Source organism: Colletes gigas, unplaced genomic scaffold (genome assembly GCF_013123115.1).
Source record: "Colletes gigas isolate AHSC1104 unplaced genomic scaffold, ASM1312311v1 Colletes_gigas_Sc00016, whole genome shotgun sequence".
NCBI classification, from domain to species: domain Eukaryota; kingdom Metazoa; phylum Arthropoda; class Insecta; order Hymenoptera; family Colletidae; genus Colletes; species Colletes gigas.
The window spans coordinates 914,711-933,358 of record NW_025106645.1 but is presented as its reverse complement, the minus strand read 5'-3'; the positions used below and the strand labels follow the sequence as shown (position 1 = coordinate 933,358).

General features: G+C 37.2%; 1 protein-coding gene across 10 annotated transcripts in view; it reads right to left on the bottom strand.

Moving 5' to 3' along the window:
- Nucleotides 1-18,159, bottom strand: part of LOC122400162 (mastermind-like protein 2) — a 576,033-nt gene extending 557,874 nt beyond the window's left edge. For all 10 annotated transcript variants that reach the window (XM_043401463.1, XM_043401465.1, XM_043401466.1 and 7 more), the window contains exon 1: nucleotides 17,384-18,159. The gene's annotated coding sequence lies outside the window, so the exon portion shown is untranslated. The remainder of the gene's footprint in view (nucleotides 1-17,383) is intronic.
- Between the last annotated feature and the right edge of the window lie 489 nt (nucleotides 18,160-18,648).

Here is an 18,648-nt window from a genome sequence, read left to right as displayed (position 1 = left end):
AAGCGTGACAATCTTTCGAAAAATTAATTGAACCACGTTTATAGAAGAAGTAAGACGAATGTATCGATTAAACTACGATTCAAAAATATTTTTTACTGCAGACAGTAAAAGAAATTGTGCCTTTAAAAAATAACGCATCAGGTTTTGCTATCTGATCACAGAATTAATAAAGGTAAACAATTTCAAAAATTTGACATTGAAAATATGCGAACAATACGGTAATTTTAATGGGAATATCAAAAACTGGGAAGTTTAGCTAAAATGTTACCAATTTTGTGAAAATGGGTATTGTAGACTCTAGAAATTTTGAATATTAAAACTGTGTAGAAAACCAGCATTACGAAACCATCGATATTGCCAAAAAATATATTTGAAAATAAAAAAAGAAGTCTATGAAAACGAATGATTTTTAACGAATAGTATTTAATTCTGCAACGTCACCGAAACTCGTACGTTCGTAAGCCTGGGAATTAAATTTGTTTTTGTGCCGTTCGAAGATTTTTTTAAACTCAACGATCCTAAACGTTTCCAAAAATTTGTCGATGATGTGATCGCTGGAACCGATGCGTGGGTTTAATATACGCTGCCTGGTTACCATTGTAATCGCGAATGATCGACCGTAACTGCAATGGGAAAGTTATCGAACTAACGTATAATGGGTCCCGGGGTTTGCTAAGTATTTAACGCGAGAGAACAACTAAAATTTTACTTGGCGAACTAAGTCGAACGAGCGAACTTCTACAATAAGACTGAACGCTGTATTCCGAAAGCCGAAGTATTATCAGCTGAATGGAAAACTGGCGATATTGATCGGCATTTCGCGGGGCATCGGCTCGAGCGTAGACCATTTACGTGCACGTGGAACGTGTCGAACACATACACACGCACACACACAGAGAGAGAAACGCGTGAGCGAACGAACGCGCGCGCACGTGAAACCGTGCTCAGCTTTACGCCCACACTTTCGGGATTTAAGTACCTATGAACTAACAAATTGCCGCATCCACTGTGATTTCACGGGCGGAGCGTATTTCATGAAACACAGGTAAACTGGAAAATTATCGTTCGTCTTCGGAAAACCTCCACCGTATTAACCCCTTGGCGGCCATCGCCCGTGGAACGAAAATTTATCGAGGTACGCAAAGTAGCTTATATAAAAAATTACTAAAAAACATTGGTCTTTACGCGATCTCGTCAGAGATTTCGTGGCATTTTTTCTGCCCTTTTTGTGGTAGCATTTCAAGGTTCCATTTCTTTCTTTCCATTAAAAAATATAAAATATTAATAAAATCATTTGTTATTTGTAGCAATGTTATTCGATGTAGTGCATGCTTCCAATCATGTACAAATTAAATAGAGTAAATACAAAGTCTGACTGAGTACTTTTAATATGGTACATCGGTTTTGTAATTGAATATTATTAGGCCGTTAATATTAAAAAAAAAAACAAAACAAAAAACTTGATTTATGAAAATAAATGAAAAAAATTCATAAGAAACAAGCTTTTTTCATTTATAGTGTACGTGATTTGTGATAGTGGACGCGTTAACAAGTACCTAGTAAATGTTGTTTTCGTTTTAGTTTTGGAGCATAATAGACACGCGTTAAACATTTTTTTTTTAACTTTTTATCAATGCGTGAATACTTGAAGTATGTAATTGAATAGCCAGAGGAACGAAATTCATAAACCATATTGGAAATTAAAAACAACAATTTTTAAGTTCTATTTTTAAAAAATGCGCAACTGCACTTTACAGTCCATTTATAGATTAAAGTTTTAGAGATAATAAACATACAAATGGTCTCGTTATCGAAATGGGTATTATAAAATAAATTATAACTCCGTAATCACCAGTGAAACGCACGGTGAGATGTTATGTTAAAAAACTTTATACCCGTTTTTCTTCGAAATACTGTTTATTAAAACCGACCATATTTTATGTTTTTGCGGACTTTTAAAACCCCTTCAAGTCTTGCAGAGTATTATTGTAATGAATTTTAATTTTCATGGAATCTAGTAATTCCTTTACAAGCAACTTCAACAAGTTTCAAACTTGCTCCACTTAAGTATATAAGTACTTAGAACCTTAAAAAAATCAATGTTTGTTCTATTTTCTGAAAGAATATGCCCTCGAAAATATTTCTACGGATGGATATTCCTGGATATGCAAAATTAATGAAGCTATACACATTTTTTAAAATAATTGCTATGATATCGCAGGTTCCAGATAATCAATTTACATCAAATTTGGTGGAAATTTTCAGCGTACGTGGTTCTATACAAAAGATTAAAAATCAAATGTTTGTTATACACAAAAAATAAAACAGAAAATCGATAAGCCAGGTTTAAAGCTTTAACAGCTTTATTTTTCAATATATTTTGCACAATTTTTGTACCGGTCATAACCGCGTCCATTCTGAACAAAATGGTTTGTGTTAGTTTTGTTTGTTTTAAGGGCAACTGAAACAACTGTATCTTCAACATTAAAAAAATTGTACACACTTCTTAATTATAGGCTAAAACCATGCGATAACATACAACACAAAAGTGTCTTTTTTTCCTAAATCCCAAAGAATACAAAATATTGATCAAATTAGAATGCACCCCTAATTTTTTGAGTCTCCTGGCCCATTAATTACGCAACGTAAAATGGAAAAAAATGGGTCAAATTGCCAGTGAAATTTTTCCAATCCAGCGTAAACGAAAGAGGGAAGAAATTTAAAAAAAAAAACTAAAAATATGAGGGTTGGGACGTTTCACGCGAACGAGAAAATTTTTTAATCCGTTCGTATCGTGAGAACCGGGAAAAAAGCAGAGAGGGCTGACGCGCGCGGCGCACCCCTGATCAAACAACAAACCGTCGTCGGAGGGCGAAATATACAATAATTAGATAAAACGTAAAACTGCCGCGATACCGGCGGGTAGGATGTTAAAAAACCACTGGAAAGCAATTTGACGCCACAGAGTAGATGCATTGGGACGCTTTGAAGCTATAAATTTGTAGAGGAGGGCGAGGGCGCAACTACGGAGAGGCAGCCATCCAATCGGACGTCGCGCTCGGGTTGCTCGTTCATGCATTTCAACGCTTGCAAATCATTCATTCTGACTCATTGTCGAGAAGTCGGCCGCTATACGCGCGCCGTCACAGTGCAGAATACTCTCGCCCGCTGAAATTCCATGAAACGTTCCGCACAGGCGCGCGAGCGCGCGTTTCGACCGTGTGCCCTTGAATATTTATCGTTTTCTGCGAAATCAAATTCTATGGCGATGAATGTACCATCAGCCCCGGCTAGTCAGCCAGAAAAAAACAGAATTACGATCGGGGACACGTTTAACTTTAAACAAATCGACCGATTCTTTTTATCACCCGACGACCCGGTTATCGCTCGCGCAACATCCTTTGCAAATAAAATTTACCGATTTCCCAGACTCTGATGAAACTTGTGAGCGAGATAGTTCCCGAAAACGTATTTGACACATATTTTTTCTGAGCGACCGACACCCGCTTCGAAAGGATGAAAATCATCCCCAAAACGGGGCCGAAAACTTCTATAGTTGACGAAAATTCATTTTTTTTTTTAATCTTCTTACGGCGACATACCGTAACTAAATTCAAGCTCTATTTGAGCCGTTTATTTTGAAAGTGGCCTAAGTCTACTAAAATATACGTATAGGATACTAATGAGTCATACTGCTTAAGTGTATCTAAGGGTGTTAAATTTATAGTTCCTATTAAAATACTGGCAATTATTAAGTGAATAATATGCGTTTTCTTATCAAGAATGGAGTTAGGCCACTTTCAAAATTAACAACCGGATTCATTATAAAATTTGAAGGTGCCCAAGTCCATTCAACATAATTTAAGATGCTTCAAATTGAAAAAAACAATACTGAATTTATTTTACATATCTTTAAAACACTTCGGAAACATAATTTATGCGATTCAAAACATTTTTTAACTACATAACGTACAAAATTACAAACATAAATTTATTTCAAAACAATTTACTACTCATCTACATTTTGTGCGTGTGAAAGGGATTTGAAGAAATCATGATGTTCCGGTGGTATATATCGTAATAGGTCAGTTATGTCCTTAATTTTGCTGTTGTAATTTGTCTGATATTTTTTTACAGTGGTGTCAATACAATATTTTCGAACTTTCTTGGTCTACCCTGATGTGGTAATAAATTCAGGACTTTAAAATTTTCATTCTCATTCATTGATGTCTTATAGAAAATTTTATACGGTTCATTTCTGACAAAACGCATCCAACATATTTTTAACCAGTTTATTGATTCGCCATCAGAATTATTCAACTAACGCAATTGTCCAAAAACTGAGGTTAACTTGTAAATACTAATTAATTAAAATTACCTTCATCACTACTTTCCGACATTATCAATAGTAAATATCTTGATTTAAGTATAAATGGAGTTAGGCCACTTTCAAAATAAACGGCTCATTTATGGTTATACAAAATAGAATTAAGAGAATAATAAAATTGAAATCATTGAGTTACTTCACAAAGTTGCATTCATACTGCCAATTGTTTATATCTCTATTTTAACTATTCCCTTTCACACCTTGAAAAACAAAATCATCGAATTACGATCCTCTCGCGGAACTAAACGACAAATAAACAGCAAAGCGTAAATTAGACGCGTCGAATGAGTAACTAATTTTAATTAATCGATTCAAAGTTTCCACGACAAAGAGGTTTTTGGACCGCTTAACTCGTTTTCAGAGAAAATTGGAACTTACACTAATCGGCTTTCGAACCCTTCGTATGTACTTGGTATTAAGATTGATACAAGCAGTTTTCTCTCCGCAATGTAATTTTATCCATCAATTGGGAAAAAACAAATGGTTTCTCCATAAATGTATGCGCATGGATTCTTAATATTACGAGAAATGTTCTCGCGTGTCTCTAAAAACTTTGCACATTGTCGTACGAATTTCTTTGTCTGGACTATCTCAACATAGAACGAGGTGGAACGAAATGCTATGTCTAGACACTATAGACATAGGATCGCAAAGGGTTAAGTGCCTAGGGTCATTGCAGGAATACGTTCGAAAAGAGCCGAGCAAAGCGATCGTGTTTCTACTCCGTTCCATGTCGAAAACTGTCGAACCACTATTGCTAAAGACATTAAGAGATGAAATTTAATTTGCGCAAACTGTAACGAAAGTCTACAGTGTTATACGGCTGAGTCTGCTCGGGCAATTGTTACTTTTTGATACTGACAGGAACGTAAGTGATCGAGCAATTAGAGTGGCATTTAAAAAAATAAAATTGACTCGTTTATTTTTATGCCTCCACCCAAGACAAACATTCAAATAATAAAAAACAACTCACGGAAAAAATATACCAACAAATTCATAGAAGAAAATACAACCAGTGGTTGAATTCTTCTAGACAAATAGAACGCTTGAAATATTTTTCAATTCCAGAACTGGAATGGCCACAGTTTACGAAACGTAGAAGCGAAAACAAAGTTGCACGCTAAGCTTTATCTGTGTCATTAGCGAGTTTATCAACCAAGAGTACATACCTCAGTAATGATAAGTTCGTTCGGGGACTACATTGATAACAGTTATACAGGGTGTCAGGCTTGAAATATATGTAAAATTATTTCAAAGAACGCACATGCTGCGATGCAATTTTGTTTAAATTTTCATTTTAATCAGAGTTTCGTTTTTCATTCCACCTACCAAATCAGTTTCCTGCTATCCTTTATAATAATTTTAAAGTAGATAATACTTTGAAATACTAAATAATTGCTAAAGGAAGACTACTATAAAAAAGTGTATTATATTACAATTATTTAAATATTAAAGCAAAAAAAAAATACACCAATCCAATACTCCAAACCGTTCGGGAATTATGATGTTTCAAACATACACATGAAATTTCGGGGAACCATTTCTGGACTCACATTAGATTTTCGATAAGGAATTTTTTTCTCGAAAGTGCGTAGGATTTCGGGGGTATGTGTGTTCAACAAAAATGATAGTAATTAGCCCCCTCAACTGAAAATTATTTTTTTAGAACGATTTAAAATTTTTTTTTTCGCCGATAAATTTCTCCACCATTCTTAAAATTTCTAAATATTCTGCATCAAAATAAGCGTTGTTTGAAAGTCCATAAAGTGTAAGGTCTAATCGTACACCTCGTCTGTGATGATACCTTGCGGCATGTAACAGTTGCATTAGTACTTACTACTTTATTGTTACAGATACCTAATTATCACTTTATTCGTATTGTAGGAATTATGGAAATTGGCGCCAACGCGATTCTCTAGCTTGTAATTAGCCGAGTGAGGAAACACGGGAGTATGATGAGTCTATCAGCGAGTGTAAACAGAACGATATAAAAAGCCAGTCGATATACAACGTTTCCAATTTTAATCTATAAATGCAAATTACTCGTATATTAAACTTTAAGAAACACTTCTTTTTATAATGAGATGTTTATGAGTAATTTAGTGAGTTCTACAACCCTAGTTATGTAGCTGTAATTAATTATATTTGTCAAACTATAAATAAACTATTTGTCAAGCTAATATTTCACAAATATCGTTAGAAATATGTATTCTGTCAATCGAAACGATACAGTTGGTGCCCTTGTTATACCATAATAAAGAACTTTAAAGACCAAAAGTATAAGAAAATATAATGAAGACTTTCTTGTTAGGTAATAGAAGATTCGAGCCGTATAATAATGCAGTTTAAATATTTACGCAAGCTTCCCGGAACTATATACATAATTTCGAAACGAAAATGTGCCATGCACGCGAGTAAATGGCCGCCACTGGATAAAGGCGCGGGAAAAACGGGACGAGACGGATAGAGAGAGAATGTCGTAAGACTATAAGTTCGCTCAAGCGTTCAAAAAAAGGGGGAAGAATGGAGAGCAAGAAGAACACCCATGGATTTTCGTTGATGTATCGCTTCAGGCATATGCGCGGGCTGTGCTCCGGGTGAGAGCAGGACGGAGAAAGAGCAACGCGACAACGGGAGAAAGAGAGAAATATTTGTAGGTTACGCTGGCGGGTCAACGCCACCTACCTCTCCCTCGCGGGAGTAGCCTGTCACGGGACTAAAATTAAAACGTGGCACACCCACCCCGCCTACACACTCATACACGATGCCCAGGACCGTTCAGGGACAGACACAGAATCGACATTAAGGCTTCAAGCTTTCTCTCCCTTTCTCTTTCGCGTCGTTACCGTTGCGGCGCCCATTCGTTGTCGCTGCTTCGTTCTACGCTTTGTGCTTTCAGCCTCGACAACTCCCACCCCTTCGACATTACGCGCGTCTCACGGATTGCGTGTTACTACCGCAAGTGCGCCACTCGTACGCGCCTCTATCTCTTCCTACTCCCTTCTCCTCCATATTTTCTTTCACGAGCTTTTAACCCCTCGCGTATGCCAAAAATTTGACACTTTACTCTCCTATCTCTCGGGGCTGGTTTTTCACAAACCCAACATTGTTTATTTATTTACTATACAAGTAGAGAACAATATACATATAGTATATAATATAGAAATAAGCATAGAACAAAATAGAATTGATATCGAGACTTGTAATCTATTTATAAATTGTGAAACTGATTTTTGAACCAGGAAATTGTAATGGCAAAGAGTTCAAGTTTATCTACGCTCTAGAACTAAAGCACACCTTATATTTCCTCGTATTTCAAACTTTATTTTCGCCGAAAAATTTCACACCTGCTCGAATTTTTTTTCGAAAGTGGGTAGGATTTCGAGGGTATGTCTATTGGCCAAAAATGGTTGTAATTGAAAATAATTTTTCCGTGAAGATTTGATATTTTTAATTTTTTAATTTTTTAATAACTTTTTAACGAAGTCTCAATCAACAAATTGGTATTCTTGATTTTCGTCTTATTTTGGCCTCTAGAAACTTCCATTAAAATTTTTCCCAGCGATGGCCGAACACCCTGTATATCCACAATATTTGTTTTAACGAAATTCTAGGAACGCAAAAGTTAACATTGGAGATCGCAAGCAAGATAAAATGGTAGCATAAATATAGCAGATTTACGGTTTTGAGTTCTGTAAGCCATTGAACAATATTCATTGTGAAATGAAAACGAATAAAGCGATAAACCAGTTCTCGTGTTTATTTGTTAGAAGAAAATAACAAAGCTTTGCAAAGAGAACCTCAAAAGTCCACAACAAAATAAACCAATAACAAGGAGGATATTCACATTTTCATTGCACACGCGGATAGACTGCTTTTGTAAAATGTTTTTAGTGCAATATAAATTTATGTCTCTGTTGCTTCTACAACAGATTTCGCTCGTATGTACTCTATACAGTATGTAAATAAAGTACTCGACATTTAGTTTGCAATAACTTTACAAAACCAAATGATACATCACTGTGGTAGATGCTACAATATTTATTTAATATAAAACAAGCAATATACTTATACTTTTGCTTCGTTCGACCTGTAACCTTAAGGAGCATCGACTCAGAATAAATTTCCACGCCTATGTTTGCACAATGATTTTTCATCGTACGTCAAATAGAACGTACTGATAAGATTCGCTCAAATGGTTAAACAAAATTCCTTATATCAGTGATAAATTCAGGCCACAAAAATAATAAAAAGACTTTGTGCTTGCTCGTAATTATGAAAGTCAATAATTTTGTACTACATATTAGTATAGTTTCGAATAAATTATAGCTAAAATCAGTCTTAACTCATTCAACTTAATTTACACTCAACTCATTTGCTAATTGACCAATAAAAGGCTAGCTGAAAATAAATTACTAATAAAAAAGAAAAATTTCCGATCAAATCACCAATAATAATTTAGTGTTAATGTATGAGCAGGGATAATTGGCGATAATGTAATCGGACCTAGTTTTCTTGACGCGAGATTAACGGGCCAATCTTATGTCAACTTCTTGAGTAATTGCATGAATTATTAGTAGAAGTTCTATTAGATGTACGTCTCACGTGGTTTATGCATGACAGTGCACCGGCATATTTCAGCCGAGTAGCCAGACAGTTTTCGAACGAACAATTATCTAATAGATGAATAAGTGGATGATGCGGGACCTAATACCTTGGCCAGTTCTTTCCCCAAATCGAAATTCATTGAATTTTCATTTTTAAGAACATTTGAAAACGTTTGTTTAATTCTGTTCTCATAAGTGTACAAGACAACGGAAAAGGATTTAATTTAATTATTCAACCAATTTATCCTCGATACAAAATACACAAGATTCTTTAATAATAAATCAAATGATACAGTCAAATAACGTACAACCAAAGCTTACTAACGCAGTAATTGGTACATTTACCCTACTCTGAAGATAACAGTGAGAATTACTCTAAATCATAACCTCTCCAAAAGCTACGATGATTTATACGATACTTTACGTTCGAATGGCCAGCGCTCGATTTCACGTCGACCGCGTAGAGAGAAATATTATAAACGCCATCGGATTCCAGGAGTTAATATAGAATATCTTCCACCGTTTTTTGAATCCACGGACTGAAGTGGATCCTCCTTCACGCGTTCAGATACGCTCTGCGTGAAACCGATAAATGGTTTTATTTGCCGAGTTATCGATCGACGCGACGTCGATAAGTTCCACAAAATGTTTACCAGAAAATGGACTTAACGAAAATAAAGAGGGAACGTGGAAGGCCTTTGGAATGATCAGATCGACGCGACGTCGATAAGTTGCAGAAAATGTTTACCAGAAAATGGACTTGACGAAAATAAAGGGTCGCGAAACGTTGGAAGGCCTTTGGAGTTATCGATCGATGAGACGTCGATAAGTTCCACGTACCGATCGCGGAATCGCAGCGATTATGTTGTCCTAGAAGAGCCGTGCGACGACACGGAGGCAGAAATACCGCGATTAGAAGGGCATATATCTCCTGGTAGCGTCGCGTGTAACCGGCCGGACGATCCGTGAAACGATTTACGGCCTCGAGATCCACGCGCGTAGATCCCCAACGAACGTTCCATTCGTCCGCGGATGTTTTGCGGGATTGTAAATTAACGGCGTTTGATATAAATGTGATTTTGCTGGCGAGCGTCCAACGCAAAACGATATAAATAGAATTACTTTTCCGGGAAGGCTCGGGGGATTGTAATTCTATACACGATTCTTCGATTTTATTTTCGAGGATAGTTTCGACATAAAAGTGCGACAAAAACGTGCAAACACCACGCGCGCGTGGCACTTATTTAAACGAGATAATTTCGATTCTGTTACGTCACTCGCTCCGTAACACCAGCGGCTATTATATTCTCCGCGTATCTGTGTGTCTTAATCGTGCCGATGACGCCACTGGATAATTCTTAACGATTACGGGAGTAACTGAATGCGGTAATTCTTGTAATTAAAGCATTCGTACGAATAACTTATCAACGTTTCGGTCTTGGCGTAGGTCTTCGGAAAATTACACAACGATTTTAAAAATGGATAAAATAGAGAAAGGGTATCGTAACGATTGGAAAAAGTAATAGTGTATGGCTATTTGGGGGGAGGGGGGGGAAATAACGAAACTAAATTCGTTCAGTTTCGCGTGAACGAAGTCAAATGCTCGCAAGAATTCTCGCCATAAAAAATGGAGGATGAAGTCACTTCTTATTACGACGACAACTTGAATAATCTCTGGTAGAATGAAATTAAAGAGGTTTTAGTTGCATGGGCGGTATTGTATACAGCTATTACGACATCGTTAGCTCTTGATTGATTAAAAACTGTTTCATTGACGCTTGATGACATCATGTTAGCTTAAGGCGTAACCTTGGCGTATTAATACAGTATTGTCTCTCTATAGCCGCGCGTTTTCGGATTCTCTATAGACGCGAAGCTATCCCCACTACTTCGTTTGTAATCACCGCGCCGCAACATCGGGTATCGGATATCAAACAGAAAGCCGAAGAAAAGTCGACGAGCCCCATCCCCCTTGAACGCTCGAGCGTCAAATCAAAGAAAGCCGAATAGACTACTCGTCTCTCAAGTTGCGTGCGCCCGGTCCCGACACGCGCGGCTATAGAGAGACAATACTGTAAATCAGTGGAATTCGTAGAAAGAATGACTGTAGTATAACTGTAACGAACGAGAGATTACATAAAATTACGAAACGAAAAAAAAGTGATAGGGGCACCGTTTTGAAAATTAACGAAAATACAGAAGGATTATAAATAAAAATAAAAGCATTTATATGTCAAAGTCACCATTATTTTCCGTGTACAGATTTTTTCTATTACTCGTATGAATTTTCAGGAATTTAGTATAGACATGAATCTTCATTCGTCTCACTCGATCAATCGAAAAGCTTTCGACAGGTCAGAGTTCAGCGTGCAGATAAAAATTACGGAACAAACGAATAAAGAATAAACATCCGGTTATATACGTTACTCGTTAAATAAACGTTAAAATTTCGATCGTAGAATTCAATATTTTACGATACATATTATCTGTTACTTTAATACAAGTTTGTCCAAATGTTAGAAATAAATATAACAGTAAATATGGAAAAGTTCCACAACTGACTTGTCAAAAATATTTTACAAATTTTTTAAGTTTGCAACCAAATGTAAAATCTGTAACAGACATATTTCCAAAAATCATTCCACAACAGATCATAGCATTTTATATATCGACTGTGCAAATACTGAATAAAGAATAATTTTTTTTTGTAATTTACTTTTTTTCCAAATACTCTGTCACATTCGTTAACGACTTATTGGTGATACAATATAGAATTTTTTTAAGTATATAACGTGGATCATCAATGACCCAGGGTCGACCGTTCGAGAATAACTAGTGAAACACGAGGCGCGTTCAATATTCCTGACATTTTTGCACGATTCGAGACCAATGGTAGCGTAAATAAACCCCATTCATGCGTCGAAAATAAAAACAGAAACTTGAAAAACGACCTTCCAATTGTGTTTCGATTACGACAACGCGTTTTGCATCTTTATTACTCGTCGACATTTCGACTTCCAACGATCTTCTGGCATGCACGCGGCCTACGCGTCACTGGATAGGTGTGACTTCCTGTAATCGTAATAAACAAGTGGAAGCAAGGACGCCGCGTTAAAAAGGGTTCGTGGTAGTATAGCAAGACTCAATAGGATAAAAGACACCGAGGTCGGAATGTCAGTGGGACACGCCCACGAAGGTACTGTAATTCGATGCGCCTAGGTTCCACACCAATAAGCGTGGGATGCACTCGACACATTTACGCATGATTTCCTACGACTCCTTCATAACACAGAAACCGATCTTCTGCTGTGACACGCGTTAAATATTACTTAATACGCCCGACTTAAATACAATTCAAATTATTTCTTTTAATCAACGAAGATATAAAAAAATTTAAAGAAACGAGGTATTGTTCGGAAGGAAAGACGCTAGTAGATGTTACAACTTTGACGTAAATCTCATTTGTTCCGCAAATGGAACTACGTAAATAATTTGTTAAGAATGTACTGTTCGATACAGAAATGCATACGTATACTTAATTACTTTGTATAAAGCTAACGAGACTGTAAAGAAGTTGTTTTGTTCAGAAGAAGAAACGCTGGTAGCGAAACGTTTGAACGGTTAGTCGCGGGGACTTTAACGTCAATTTCATTTGTTTTGTAAATGGAACTACATAATTTGATCAACCTTATTGCTCGGCCCAAGACGAACTCAAAGAGCTGCATGATAATCAATTGCGAGATATTACCATGAACGTCGAGAATAAATTAGATACCGCTTTCAGTTCAGAATAGTAATTCCCGTCTGCTGTCCCTTGAAACAAATTGCAGAGAACATCAGGAAGTTGCAAAATAATATTTGAGAATCGTTGTTCTACGGTGAAATCGCTGGCAAATCCATCCGCGACGTTTATGACAATATCTCGCGAATGGATCATCGCAAACGTAGTTTACTAATTAAAAAAGTCATTACGCTGTTATGTTTCCACTCGCGGATCAAATAGGCTTCCTTGTATGTTCACTATTTTAAGAAATATCTGTGATCGCGAGTACACTACAATTTTAAACAGATTATAACTTTCAAACTACAAACTTTGTTGAAAACAAAATGTTTGATTCTTTTATGATACGCTTCAACATAAGATACACAGAAAGATAAACAAATAAGACTAATAAAACACATACACGTTACGATTTCTCGTACAAGAAATGTCGAACACTAGCCACAGTTTTGAGGAATCTGCGGGCCAGAAACAAAAAATGGAGTCCCCAAAAAAATTGTAACAACTCGTAAATAACTCGGTTAAATTTTACATTTACTTTTTCTTCGATTCATTCGTATCGTTGGTATCAATTGTTATAATAAATCGAGAAATTAAAGAAATTAAGAAAATTAATTTTACTAGAAACTTGGCAAATTTTAAATGTAATCTTATACTTGCGTTAAAAAGTCGTTTCGACTTTCAAGAACAGTGGTGTTGGATGTCGAAAATAAAAAACTGAGACTAAAGGTTACAAGTGCAGCCCTGTTGCGAGATACCGTAATACACTTCTAAAGAAGATTAAAGGCATAGATCAGAAAGTCGCATACCTGCTCGCGGAAGAATGCGAAAGGATCGAAGAACCTGCCAGTGCCTTGCACAATAGAAACACAATGCTTTTCAGAATTAAGAGAAATACTCCACCGCAAGAATGAACATTGTCAACAAAATCTTCGCGACAAAAGGTTATTGGTCCGTATGATTTGTCTGCCCTACGCCCGTCAAAATATTAAAAATATTTAGATACTCAATGCAAGCTAAAATCCCAATCCGTAAACACAAACAATTAATTAGTCGAGTAAACGATCAATACGCACGAATTAATTATTAAATTGTTCTACATAAAATAACCGATTTCGCAAACGTGTACAAATTTTCACAAATTTGATAATTGAACAATGCAGCCAGATGGCAAAGTTTCAAGTCGAGCGAAAACGACAAATTGTTTTACTACCAAATAATAGACTGTGCGACGATTCAAACAATGGATCAACGTCAAATTCAAAAACGTACTTTTCTTCATTATTTCGTAAGTCTTAAATGCTACCATAAATTTGGCATACTTTCATAGTACGTATGTGTGTTATTTAAGATACTAATTTTAGATAGTACAAAATAATTGCGAATAAAAATGTTCCTAAACCATTTTCGAACATTTTAATTTTATATTCTCAAACCACATGCTCGAAAGTATTTCAATGAATTTCTACACAATTGTTTGGGTAGTTCGATAAAATAGTTCCAGGGTTAATTAAAAAGTATGAACCATTTTATCAACCACTGACAAAAGACTAAATATAAAGCCATCGATGGCCATGCAGTAGTTTGATCCTGTCCGACTATATTTTGCGTATTCCCATTAAACCAAAAGTTTGAGTAGTTAAATACGTAAAGCCTCGTGAAGTACACTGATATTAATACAGCTTTCAGAGGATGTACAGACAGTTAGAAACTTTGAATGTGGGGTTTGAAAGCTTTCGAATATCCGATACGAGCATCCAAAATAAACAGCGTTGTTGACTCGAAGGAATAATCGACGAAATACAGATCTGTTTCATAAAAGCATAAATGCACCTATGTATTTCAAATTATATTTTGGTAAATAAGTATCAGTTTCAATAAAACTATATATAATTACGCGACAACCTAGTTTTACACAGACGTTTAATCGGTTGCAAATGCTTGATTGGTAGTCCATGCTTATCCGAAACGCAAAGTTCGTTTGAAATCGTTCGAAAAGAATTACGCTAGATGAATGTGAGCGTTGCGACTAACAAATCGTGAAAAATGATCAAACGTCGCTTTAATCGTTCGCGAAAGAATAGTACGAGTTACGATATTTATTAAGGCCAGCAGCTAAATACTTTAAACTAACGAGTTTCGCGAGTACTCTTCTCACGCATCGTATTATTTTGTTTTAGAAATGTGCTCGACACAGGTGATGCATCTCATCAGCAACCGCGAGCCCTAGAGGCATACCGAGCTACAGAGCAGTGCATCTACGGGTATATTTTCGCCCACGAAATGAAAACATCACGGGAACTATACAGTCACAAAATTTTTTAAATTTTGTAATATTTTTTTCTACTAAAAAACAGATGGCGTTGATTGCTTCACTAAAAAAAGCAAAAAAAGCTGAAACGCGTTTCAAAATTACGCAGAATCTAACTGTAACAATTCTAACTGGAAAAATTTAATGCACTGATTATCATGGTAGTCACTGATGGCCAGCAATTTAAATCTATAACGTGCCTAAATGGACCTTGCTGCTCGTAAATTTGTTGATAATGCCATTAGGAATATGTACTTCATAATTACAAATATTTCAGTGAACTATTTGTTATGCTATAATTTGAAACAAATATCGAGAATATCTCCAGATAAGATAAAAAGAGAAATATGAGCAAGTTTGAATATTAGAAATTTCAATCATAACTCGTTAGAAAAATAAAAACTACTACTGAGGGATTGGAAATATCATGTACAAAAGTTACCCAACATTACGAAATATTAAGTGATCCGAAAATGGAGGACGAATATAAAATAAAATAGGTCACGAAAACAATCGTTATCGAAGCTTGAAAAATACATTTTAAGTGTGTAGAATTTTTATATAATATTACACTCTGTAACAAAAGCAAATTGAATGCTCGAATATCCGATGGTTAAGCAAAAGAAAAATTTGTTTAGTTAGGTTACACACGGAACCATATGTAATGCGATACTATGATGATGCATCATGTAGGTAGCATAGTGATAGTAACCTCGACTTTATTTTAAGACCTATGAATAATATAGTAAGTATGGAACAAAATAAATATTCTAGATAATTTTCATTTCTATTATGATAACAATATTAAGCATAAATTGGGGAGAATGCAAAAATGGTTGACGTATAACTGCTCAAAAAATAGCGTAGAATATAGTTGACAATAATAATATACCCAAACCACCTATTGTATCCTAAACTGATCTGCCAAATAAATTGTAAGAGAAATGACAGAATATCGAATGCGTTTATTTATAAACAATGACTCAATGCCAAAAAGACTGGCAGAAGTTATACAGCAAGAAGGATATCCACTGCAATAATAACTATAATAAAATACGAACCTATTCGAAATGTGCAAGAAATCATTACAGTTCGTTTCTTCGTAATTTTAAGATACAATATCACAGTATTATTTTAGCGTTATCAGTTGAAGATCCAAACTATCTGTTTTTTAATACAAAATATTAAATTCATTCGTTACGTTCTTATTTTCCGTGTTACTATAAAATTTAGTTTCGTGCCAATAATTTCGTGACTGACTGTATCATCAAACACATTTACCGTGGCTCGTGAAAAACAGGTCGCTAAATAATACGCGCGTTACTGCGGCTGTGTAACCGGCGAGAAACTAGACACCACAGAAAGAAAACTATGGAATAATTTACAAAATATTGTAGCGCAAAAATCTTGGTATAGAGTTGGAACAAACGTAACTCGGTACGGACATTCGCGCAAATAAAAGTTAATGCGCCGCGAGCTCGTACGCTGAACGAGCCTGAACTGCATGAAGGAACGAGAATTTAATGGCACGTGGTTAATCGTTGGACACACATTCGCGCACGGTAACGCGCATATCACGCGGTGACTTCGATTCGTATGTTTCGACGATTCTATGCTGGCTGTCAATTCGTTAATATTCGCGGTAGATTGATTATGAAATCAATCGTCGCGTATCTCGAGAATCTAGAACAGGAACAACGTACTTGCGCGTGTTTTTCCTTTTTTCGCGTTACGATGGTAACGAAGAAAACATCGATACACTCGCGCGTTACGAAGAGCATTTTCGATTATCACGCGCACCTTCGATTCAGAGGTTATGTATTTTTCTTTTTTTTTTTCTCTGCTACCGAACGTGAAGCCGAATTCTCGACGATCGTTCGTACGTCGCAAGAAGTTAGAAATACGAAGCAACGACGAGTCGCGTTACGGAACGCGACGAAAATAACGTTTAAAATGCGCACGATAGTACGAACGAATGAACGGCACGCGATGAGTAGAATAAAGCCTGGACGAAGAGTATGGAAATGAATTCTGAAATAATTGGCACAGGTCGTGGATAGTGTAAACAAAAGAAAAACTGAGGCGACGGCATCGTCGTCGTTTCTGTAACGGAGTAAAAACGCAATTACGGAAACGATGACGTCATCGACGAGATATATACGTCGAAATGCATACAGCACACGCGGGCAATGGCGTGTACGACTTATTGCTCTATAGCCGCACGTATACGAACGTATACGTGTATATGCACGCGTGCAACGAACATATGTATCGTAAAATAGAGAGCTCTGTACTACCTTGCGCCGGAACACGCGGAGGGATCAGTCGCGATCTCGCCGTGATGTCGGTCACCGTGACAGGTTAGGCGGTCGGTGAGCCTTCACTGGTTCTTCGGAGCTTGCGACTCCTCACTTTGGTAACGAACAACACACCAAAATAGATCATATATTGTCAGCACTTATTCCGACGATGACACGGCTGGTCCTTTCAACGTGTGACATACGAGCTTCGTTTTAGCGGCTCGTTCCTTCGACTCTGCACTTGCTCCCCTTTCTCACCAAAGGTATAAAGCAGAAAACGTTGATAATACTTTTCCTTTACGTTCACTTTGGTGTTCCGGTCGATTAGCCGGATTCGCAAACACAAAACCACGAAAACTTGTTCTCACTTTAAAAACGCTGGCCCGAATGCTTTCTGTATCGCTGCACTGTTCCAACTCATAATCAGCTTGCTCGATCACAAGGACTCCGTATTATATTCGTTCGCGCTTTCCCTTTAATAAAACCGCTGTTAAAAATCACGCGCGACTGGACGACGATTGCAACAGCAATAACGACGACGTACTGCGTGTGCGACGATGACGACGGCAATAGCAGTAGCGGCGACGGCGGCGGTGACGGCGGCTATGGCGACGACGAACGACGACGAACGACGTCGGAGGAACCGGCAGATGGAACGGGGCAAATATATGCGACTGACGGAAGCCTCGATGCGATTTTGTAAGAGGGTGAAAAGGTAAGGCGAGCGATGCTGGTTAGGCGACGGGATTGCGACTGCTTGCTGCTTGCTTGGCTAGCCGCTAGCGGGGGCCTGGCGCGACACCGACTGCCCGACGGCAGCGCCCCCTCTCCCCCACCCCCTTGCCGTGCCCTTCCCCCTTCCCCCTTTCTCCCCACCTATTTCGTCCTACCACTCCTCACTCCCTGCCCGCCTTCTACCTTTTTTACTCTTTACCCTAGCCACACGCATACAAACCTACTTCTACTCCCCTCTCCTTCCCCGCAGTCTACGCCATCTCGCTCCGTTTCATTCGTTCTATCATATTCCCCTCTATCCGACTCGCTTAGTCGCACCTACGATCTCCCCATTCGCCACTCGCCGATCTCATTCTCCATCTTCGTCCAACATTTTATGTCGTTTCCTTCTCCCTTCGATATACAGCGGCTTTCCTGTTTTTCTCTTTCCACCATCTATCGCACAACTATGCACCCTCTCGCTAATTCGAACCTACTCTCGTTCTCTATCTTTCTTTCTCTATCTCTCCGCTTCCCTTTCGCTTTAA